The sequence below is a fragment of the Arachis ipaensis genome, chromosome B08 (assembly GCF_000816755.2).
Source record: "Arachis ipaensis cultivar K30076 chromosome B08, Araip1.1, whole genome shotgun sequence".
Lineage (NCBI taxonomy): Eukaryota > Viridiplantae > Streptophyta > Magnoliopsida > Fabales > Fabaceae > Arachis > Arachis ipaensis.
Window position 1 is genome coordinate 128,239,226 of NC_029792.2, and position 10,340 is coordinate 128,249,565.

Consider the following 10,340-nt stretch of genomic DNA (forward strand, 5'->3'; position numbering starts at 1 on the left):
CAATTTTTTAATTAATGCTAAATTAATTTGACGCATCAAAAAGCTAGTAATTTCTGAAAAAAAAAACACAATATGTTAAAAATTATTTTTTATTATAAAAAGTTAAAAAAAAAACACAATTACCAATATTTGAAATTGCATCTCCAAGTCTAAAACAATCTTTGAAAACTAAACCTAAATTAAGAAAACTCAATCTCATTATATACTCTACTTCAAAGATTTTCTTGCAGACGTAAAAAATATGGAGGGGATAGAATTTGAACTTGGCTGGTAAATCTCCTTGGAAGCAATTGCTCAATCAAAAATCGAGTTTCTTCTAAAAAACTAACTTTACATACATTACATTAGGAATATCCAACCATAACAACAACAAAGCCTTGTCCCACTAAGTGGGGTCGGCTACATGAATCAAACGACGTCATTGTGCTCTGTCATGTATCATGTCTATAGAGAGACCGTTTACATGTAGATCTCGTTTGACCACCTCATGGATGGTCTTCTTAGATCTTCCTCTGCCTTTCGCCCCTTGTCCATCTTCCATCTCATCCACCCTCCTGACTGGATGTTCTATCGGTCTTCTTCTCACATGTCCAAACCACTTGAGACGCGATTCAACCATCTTTTCCACAATGGGTGCTACTCCAACTCTCTCCCTTATATCTTCGTTTCTTATTTTATCCAATCGCGTATGACCACTCATCCATCTCAATATCTTTATCTTTGTCACACTCAGCTTATGTTCGTGCTCTCCTTTAGCCGCCCAACACTCCGTACCATAAAGCGTAGCCGGTCTTATAGCAGTGCGATAGAATTTACCTTTAAGTTTTAAAGACACTTTTTTGTCGCATATAAAACCAGATGCACTCTGCCATTTTGACCAACCTGCTTGGATCCTATGATTTACATCCTGTTCAATCTCTCCATTATCTTGTATGATACACTCTCAAGATACTTAAAACTTTTAACTTTTCGTAGGATGTTTTCTCCAATCTTCACCTCTATATTAGGGTTTTCCCTTCTTAGACTGAACCTACATTCCATATATTCCGTCTTGCTACGGCTTATGCGCAGACCATACACTTCTAGAACTTCTCTCCATAACTCCAACTTCTTATTTAGGTCTTTCCTTGACTCTCTCATAAGAACGATATCATCGGCAAAAAGCATGCACCATGGCACAGGCTCTTGGATGTGCTCTGTGAGTACTTCCAAGACTAATGTGAAAAGGTATGCACTTAAGGACGATCCCTGGTGTAATCCTATACTAATAGAAAATTTCTCTATCACACCACCTTGAGTCTTCACACTAGTTGCGGCCCCATCATACATGTCTTTAATTGCACGAATATATGCGATCCTTACTCTCCTCTTTTCTAAAACCTTCCATAAGATCTCCCTTGGTACCCTATCATACACTTTTTCCAAATCAATAAACACCATATGTAGATCCCTTTTATTACTAAGATACCTCTCCATCATCTTTTTTAATAGGTATATCACTTCAGTGGTATCGCTTTAGTGGTAGATCTGCCTGGCATAAATCCAAATTGGTTCTCTGTTACTTGTGTCTCTTTTTTCAACCTCCGTTCTATCATCCTTTCCCATAACTTCATGGTATGACTCATAAGCTTGATCCCTCTATAGTTTCTACAACTTTGTATATCCCCCTTATTCTTGTAGATAGGTACCAAGGTGCTCTTTCTCCACTCATCAGACATCTTCTTTGACCTTAAAATCTTATTAAAAAGCTTGGTTAACCAGTTGATGTCTTTTTCTCTAAGACCCTTCCAAACCTCAATTGGGATATTATCAGGTCCTACTGCCCTGCCATTTTTCATCTACTTTAGAGCCTCTTTTACCTCGAAGTCTCGAATCCTTCGATAGTAGTCAAAATTTTGATCTTCTTCCCTTGTGCATAACCGACCAAGACTCGAAAGAGTCTTCTGTCCCTCATTAAATAACTCGTAAAATTAGCTCTTCCACCTTTCATTAATCTTCTCCTCTTGAGCCAACACCTCTCCATCCTTATCCTTTATACACTTAACCAGATCCAAATCTCACGTTCTTCTTTCACGGCTCTTTGCGATTCTATATATACCTTTTTCTCCTTCTTTCGTACCCAAAGACTGGTAGAGACCTCATATGCTCTTGTTCTTGCTTCACTTAGAGCCACTTTTGTCTCTTTCTTAGCCGCCTTATATTTTTCCCAGTTATCTACATTACGGCATAAAGATCACTTTTTAAAGCACTCCCTTTTTATCTTTATCTTTTCTTGTACACTCGCATTCCACCACCAGGACTCCTTGTCTCTTGGTCCTATTCCTTTAGATTCACCAAAGCTTTCTTTTGTTGTTCTTCTAATAACTTCTGCCATCTCCCTCCACATCTCTTCCGCGCTTCCATTCCCATCCCACTTTGCCTCTTCTCCTACCCGTCTTAGGAAGCTTCTTTGTTCCTCACCTTTCATCTGCCACCACCTCGTCCTTAGGTTCTTTGTATGATGTCTTTTTCTCAACTGTTGCTCAGCGAAAAAATCCATGACAAGTACCCTATGTTGTGTTGTCAAACTGTAACACCCTAAGTTTTATACTATCGTGGGGGTCTTTAAAATAAGGTGCCACACTTGATTAAGCAAAGAAATGACTAAATCGTTACGCAAGGAAGGAGTAAATGCGCGTAGAGCGGAAAATGGGTAGCACTAAAACGTTGAAATTTTAATAAAAATGAAATAAACATCTTAACCATGAGTACGTTTCAAAATAAAAATACGTATAGGAAACTAAAACAGGAAAAGAAGCTAACTACATCCTAAACTAATCTCGTCGAAGAGGCTCCCCTACTTGCATCCTATCCTATCCTTGATCAGGAGTCTTTAGTTATTCACGAATCGAGGTACCAGGGGTCTCCCTCCAACACCCTTTCGCACAGTGAAGACCCGGTTCCGTTGCGTGGGATGAACCAAAACTCGACGGGGTGCCGAAGTGGGGAATAGGGTACGTATTCCACCTTTGGACTTCCGCAAGGGTTCAACTCCTCCTCTGGATCCTCCTCCATGGTGTCTTCCTTCTGGCCAGGGTCGTCGAATTCCTCTTCCTCGGCCTCGGAGTCGGACTCGAGGTGTACCACTTAGGTGACCGCTTTCTAGATGTTGAAGCATTCCTATCTAGGAAGGTTATGACGGGCAGCTGGGGTTCTTTTTCCACGGGTTCTCGACCTAAGTAGATAGTCTGGAGCACGGTAGTAGTGGTCGCAAATACCCACGCGTGCTTTGAGGGGTCATACTCAGAAGTTACCCTCGGGGGGGGCACTGCGTCGTCTCTATCTGCTGTGCCATGTTCCTCTGGAGACAGTATGGGAAAAGAAAGGGAGTGAGAACCTAGCGTCTCAGTAGGAGTGCTATGCAACACCTCCATATCCATCTCCAGCCCACGTACGGGATTTTAAAAACAAGCGTATAACATGGCATGTAATATGCATCTTCTTTTTTGTAAAACATGTGTGTAGAAGAAAGGGAAAACATATAGGAAAATAGAAGGATAACATCAACATAATCATAATTAAATCTAAGGAAAACATAGAACTCAAGCTTTCATTCGTGCCTTCTTCTTTCTTAATTTATAACTTATATGGAGGGTATTGAGCTCAAACCGGTATAAGTGGGAGTCCCTTTCCCTTTTTAGGTTGTTTTAAACGTACACAACGGAAAAATCATATAAGTGCACATAATAAGAATATTAAATATTTTGAAGAAAAACATGTACTCTTGACTTTAAAGAAATAATGATAGAAGAGATCACATAGATGCACATAGGATTAAATTTTTTAAATAAAATATTTGAGAAAGCATGTACTCTTGACTTTAAAGGAATGATGATAACATAATGGTATAATAGGTTACATGGATGCACATGATGTAATAGGGTAATTTAAATAATTGAATTAAAATATTATAAATAATAATATAACCATGTAAGAGATCACACATATACCTATATGTTGAACAAGACATAAGAAGGCATGTACTCTTGGCCCTAAGGGAATATCAATATAATAATATAGGATATTGAATAAGCATCTTAAGAGGGCATGTACTCTCGACCTAAAGGGAATATTAACAACATAATTATATGAAAGAGCACAAAATGGGTATAGTAAATAATTGAATGAACATCATACGGAGACATATAACAACGATTCAAGAAGACGTGAATGGCATGGTGGAGAGACATGATCATCATGAATGAAAGGTGAGTGAGAGAAAATTTATGTCATGATAACATGGAAGAAAATAATAATAAAGAATGGAACATAACACATGCCAAGCGTTTAAAAAAACATAATTCCCTACCTTCTTTTCTAACGCTTCTTTGAGCTTGCCTCTTGTGTTTGCCCACAGAATGTTATTTCTTTGTAGAGAGAGAAGGGAGAGGATAAGTGTTTGAGAGAAGTGATTTTCTACCTATGGATGCTCCCCTATTTATATACATTTGGGGATGGGGTGGTTGGGATATTTTAAATTTCAAACTGAGGGTGGTTACCAGGTTCCTATCCAAAATTTCAAAATTCTAAACTTATCTCCTAACTGATTTTCAAACTTCAAATTTAATTTTGTTTCTAGAAGGGGCGGTTGTTACATTATCACCCTCATAAGAAAAGAATTTGTCCCCAAATTCCATGTTTGAACTTGGTCGATAAGGGTCGTTTAAATAACTTAGGGGTCCTACTGAAATTTCCTTACTGTTGGGGAGAAAAGGAGATCCTCACCATGATTGTTACCTGTAAATAAGTCCGGGAGCTTCTGTCTCATGTCTGCCTCTTTTTCCCATGTGTAGTCTCTGGAATTGCCGCTACCCCATGCCACCTTTACCAGTCGTATCGTCTTGCTCCTTAGTTGCTTCGTGCTTCTGTCTACAATCTCTATGGCTGGTAGTTCAAAAGTCAGGTCGTCTTTGAGTGTTACATCCTCTTGCTGCAACACATGGCTTGGATCGTGCTGGTATTTTCGGAGTTGGGACACATGGAACACGTCATGTAGTCTTGATAGATTTGGTGGTAGGGCAAGATGGTATGCCGACTTTCCTATACGCTGGAAGATTTGGAATGGACCCAGGTACCGGGGGCTTAGTTTTTGTACCTTAAGAACCCTCCCTACCCCGGTGGTGGGGGTGAATTTTAGGAATACGTGATCGCCTTCCTGAAATTCGAGGGGTTTCCTTCGTTGATCTGCATAACCCTTTTGTCGACTTTGGGCGGTGCGCATTCTTTCCCTTATCCTCTTGATATCTTCCGTGGTCTGTCTTACTAACTCCGGTCCTAAGCAGCCTTTCTCTTCTGGTCCGTACCAGCATAAAGGAGATTGGCATCTTTTTCCGTACAGTGCCTCATATGGTGCCATCCCGATGCTACCATTATAAGCAAACTCGATCAGTGGTAGGTGACTCTCCCACTTTCCTGGTCTGTCTAGGACACAAGCTCGTAACATGTCTTCCAATGTCTGGATGGTCCTCTCCGTTTGTCCATCTGTTTGCGGGTGGTATGACGTGCTTAGGCACAATTTCGTCCCGAATGCCTTCTGCAATGCGTTCCAAAACCTCGAGGTGAATCTTGGGTCTCTATCCGAGACTATGGTCGTTGGTACCCCATGTAACCTCACGATCTCTCTGATATATAGCGTGGCTAGTCTTTCCAATGAGTCGGTCGCCTTAACTGATAGAAAATGGGCAGTCTTTGTAAGCCGGTCCACGATGACCCATATAGCGTCACGCCCTGCTTGAGTACGGGGTAGTCCCATGACGAAATCCATCGATATGTCTTCCCATTTCCACTTCGGGATGCCAAGGGGTTGCAATACCCCTGATGGTTTCTGATGTTCGATTTTTACCTTCTGACAAATCAGGCATTTATTCACGATCGTGGCTAAATCCTTTTTCATCCCTGGCCACCAGAACATCTTCTTCAAATCATGGTACATCTTCGTCATGCCAGGATGAATGGTAAAATCTCCTTTGTGGGCTTCTTCCGCAATCTTGCTTTGAAGGTCTCCTTCCCTTGGGACACAGATTCGACCTTGGTATCTCCATACCTTGTCCTCTCCTTCGGTGAAGCCCTTCAATCTTCCTTCTTTGACAAGGCGCAGGGTTTCTTGAAAGTTGGGGTCGGAACTCTGTGCCTTAGTTATTTGTTCCTTGAATTGACTTGCCACTGTTAGGTGGTTCAGACATATGCTTTTTGGAGCGAGGGTGACTTGTAAGTTCATGTCTCTGAAATTCCTTATCAACTCTGCCTCTTTTATCATCAGCCATGATGCCTTGAGTACCTTCCGACTCAGAGCGTCAGCCACCAAGTTAGCCTTCCCTGGGTGGTAATTTAGAACGAAATCGTAGTCTTTAAGAAACTCCATCCACCTCCTTTGTCGCATGTTGAGTTCCTTCTGGTCGAACAGGTACTTTCAGCTCTTATGATCGGAGAATACATGAAACCCAACTCCGTACAAATGATGCCTCCATATTTTCAGCGCAAATACTATCGCGGCTAGTTCAAGGTTGTGAGTTGGATAGTTGGCTTCGTGGGTCTTCAGTTGTCTTGACGCATATGCTACTACCTTTTTGTATTGCATTAGTACGCAACCCAATCCTTGTCCTGAGGCATCGCAGTAAACTTCGAAGGCCATGTCGGGGTTAGGCAAGGTTAGTATTGGGGCGGATGTCAAACGACACTTTAACTCTTGGAAGCTTCTTTCGCAGTCTGGCGTCCAAGTAAACAGGGTATCCTTCCTGGTTAAACGAGTTAACGGCAGGGCTAGTTGGAAAAACCCTCTTATGAACCTTCTATAGTAGCCCGCCAATCCAAAAAAAACTCTTTATTTCTGTTACTGACGTCGGCCTTTCCCAGTTTAGTATAGAGTCTATCTTACTGGGATCTACTGATATTTCGTTGCCGGAGACCATATGTCCAAGAAATTGTACCTCCTTCATCCAAAACTCACACTTGGATAGTTTTGCGTACAATTTTTTTCTCTCGAAGGGTTCCCAGTATTACACGCAAGTGCTCCTGTGTTCTTCTTCTGTCTTGGAGAAAACCAAAATATCATCTATGAATACCACCACGAAACTGTCGAGGTAAGGTCAAAAAATTCTATTCATGTAGTCCATAAAGACGGCGGGGGCATTGGTCAACCCAAAAGACATTACTGTGAACTCGTAGTGTCCGTATCTCGTTCGAAATGTTGTCTTTGGAAAGTCTTCCTCTCTTACCCTTATCTAATGATACCCTGATCTCAGGTCGATCTTTGATAACACTGTTGCACCTTGTCGTTGGTCTATCAAGTCATCTATTCTTGGGAGGGGATACTTGTTCTTCACCGTGATTTTGTTGAGTTGCCTATAGTCCACGCAGAGACGCATGCTGCCGTCTTCTTTCTTCACAAACAATACTGGAGCTCCCCAGGGAGAGACGCTTGGTCTGATGAATCCTTTTTGCAGCAGCTCCTCTAGTTGGTTCTTCAGTTCAGTGAGCTCCACTGGAGCCATCCGGTAAGGGGCTATGGAGATTGGCCCTGTCCCAGGCATCAATTCTGTAGAGAACTCAACCTCTCGTGTTGGAAGAAATGAGGGTATATCTTCGGGAAAGACATCTGAAAAGTCGTGTACTACTGGTATCTCACAGAACTCCTGATGGGAGTCTGCTTTTACCGAATTTAGCAAGGCATATTCTTGCCTCGTACTGGTGTCTTCGGAGGATCTTGGAAGGTCACGTGTGTCTCGTATGGATTGAGAAGGGAAGATGACTTTTCTCTCAAAACAATCTAACAAGACTCGATTTTCGTTGAGCCAGTCCATTCCTAGGATGATGTCTAATCCTACTAAAGGGAGGCACACTAGGTTAGCAAGGTATAATCTACCTGAAATGAGGATGTAAACCCTCTTACAGACTTGCTGAGGGCAAAGACTCGTCCTTGACGTTGGGGTGCATCGGCAGAGGGTGGGGAAACTGCTGGACATTCCCTGTTTATGGATAACCATAGGAAGAGGCTTCATTAGTCATATCTCCTAGGATCGACTTTGCTCTGATACCAATAATGTAACACCCTAAGTTTTATACTATCGTGGGGGTCTTTAAAATAAGGTGCCACACTTGATTAAGCAAAGAAATGACTAAATCGTTACGCAAGGAAGGAGTAAATGCGCGTAGAGCGGAAAATGGGTAGCACTAAAACGTTGGAATTTTAATAAAAATGAAATAAACATCTTAACCATGAGTACGTTTCAAAATAAAAATATGTATAGGAAACTAAAACAGGAAAAGAAGCTAACTACGTCCTAAACTAATCTCGTCGAAGAGGCTCCCCTACTTGCATCCTATCCTATCCTTGATCAGGAGTCTTTAGTTATTCACGAATCGAGGTACCAGGGGTCTCCCTCCAACACCCTTTCGCGCAGTGAAGACCCGGTTCCGTTGCGTGGGATGAACCAAAACTCGACGGGGTGCCGAAGTGGGGGAATAGGGTACGTATTCCACCTTTGGACTTCCGCAAGAGTTCAACTCCTCCTCTGGATCCTCCTCCATGGTGTCTTCCTTCTAGCCAAGGTCGTCGGATTCCTCTTCCTCGGCCTCGGAGTCGGACTCGAGGTGTACCACCTTAGGTGACCGCTTTCTAGATGTTGAAGCATTCCTATCTAGGAAGGTTATGACGGGCATCTGGGGTTCTTTTTCCACGGGTTCTCAACCTAAGTAGATAGTCTGGAGCACGGTAGTAGTGGTCGCAACTACCCACGCGTGCTTTGAGGGGTCATACTCAGAAGTTACCCTCGGGGGCACTGCGTCGTCTCTATCCGCTGTGCCATGTTCCTCTGGAGACAGTATGGGAAAAGAAAGGGAGTGAGAACCTAGCGTCTCAGTAGGAGTGCTATGCAACACCTCCATATCCATCTCCAGCCCACGTGCGGGATTTTAAAAACAAGCGTATAACATGGCATGTAATATGCATCTTCTTTTTTGTAAAACATGTGTGTAGAAGAAAGGGAAAACATATAGGAAAATAGAAGGATAACATCAACATAATCATAATTAAATCTAAGGAAAACATAGAACTCAAGCTTTCATTCGTGCCTTCTTCTTTCTTAATTTATAACTTATATGGAGGGTATTGAGCTCAAACCGATATAAGTGGGAGTCCCTTTCCCTTACCGAAGGTTCTTATCCCAAACGTTTTGGCGATCACCTTCCCTTACCGAAGGATCATATCGATATCTTGTCTTTGGGGGTCACATTCCCTTACCGAAGGATCATTCCCTCAGTTTAATTTACAATCAAGGTTATTCAGACATACACAAGAAGAGAGTCATATAAAAAGATATATTATTATATAAAATTGATGGGATAGTCCCCTTCCCTTACCGAAGGTTCTTATCCCAAACGTTTTTCGATCACCTTCCCTTACCGAAGGATCATCTCGATCGATCACCTTCCCTTACCGAAGGATCATATCGATATCTTGTCTTTGGGGGTCACCTTCTCTTACCGAAAGATCATTCCCTCAGTTCAATTTACATTTAGGTTGTTTTAAATGTACACAAGGGAAAAATCATATAAGTGCACATAATAAGAATATTAAATATTTTGAAGAAAAACATGTACTCTTGACTTTAAAGGAATAATGATAGAAGAGATCACATAGATGCACATAGGATTAAATTTTTTAAATAAAATATTTGAGAAAGCATGTACTCTTGACTTTAAAGGAATGATGATAACATAATGGTATAATAGGTTACATGGATGCACATGATGGAATATGGTAAGAGATCACACATATACCTATATGTTGAACAAGACATAAGAAGACATGTACTCTTGGCCCTAAGGGAATATCAATATAATAATATAGGATATTGAATAAGTATCTTAAGAGGGCATGTACTATCGACCTAAAGAGAATATTAACAACATAATTATATGAAATAGTACAAAATGGGTATAGTAAATAATTGAATGAACATCATACGGAGACATATAATAACGATTCAAGAAGACGTGAATGGCATGGTGGAGAGACATGATCATCATGAATGAAAGGTGAGTGAGAGAAAATTTATGTCATGATAACATGGAAGAAAATAATAATAAAGAATGGAACATAACACATGCCAAGAGTTTAAAAAAACATAATTCCCTACCTTCTTTTCTAACGCTTCTTTGAGCTTGCCTCTTGTGTTTGCCCACAGAATGTTATTTCTTTGTAGAGAGAGAAGGGAGAGGATAAGTGTTTGAGAGAAGTGATTTTCTACCTATGGGTGCTCCCCTATTTATATACATTTGGGGATGGGGTGGTTGGGATATTT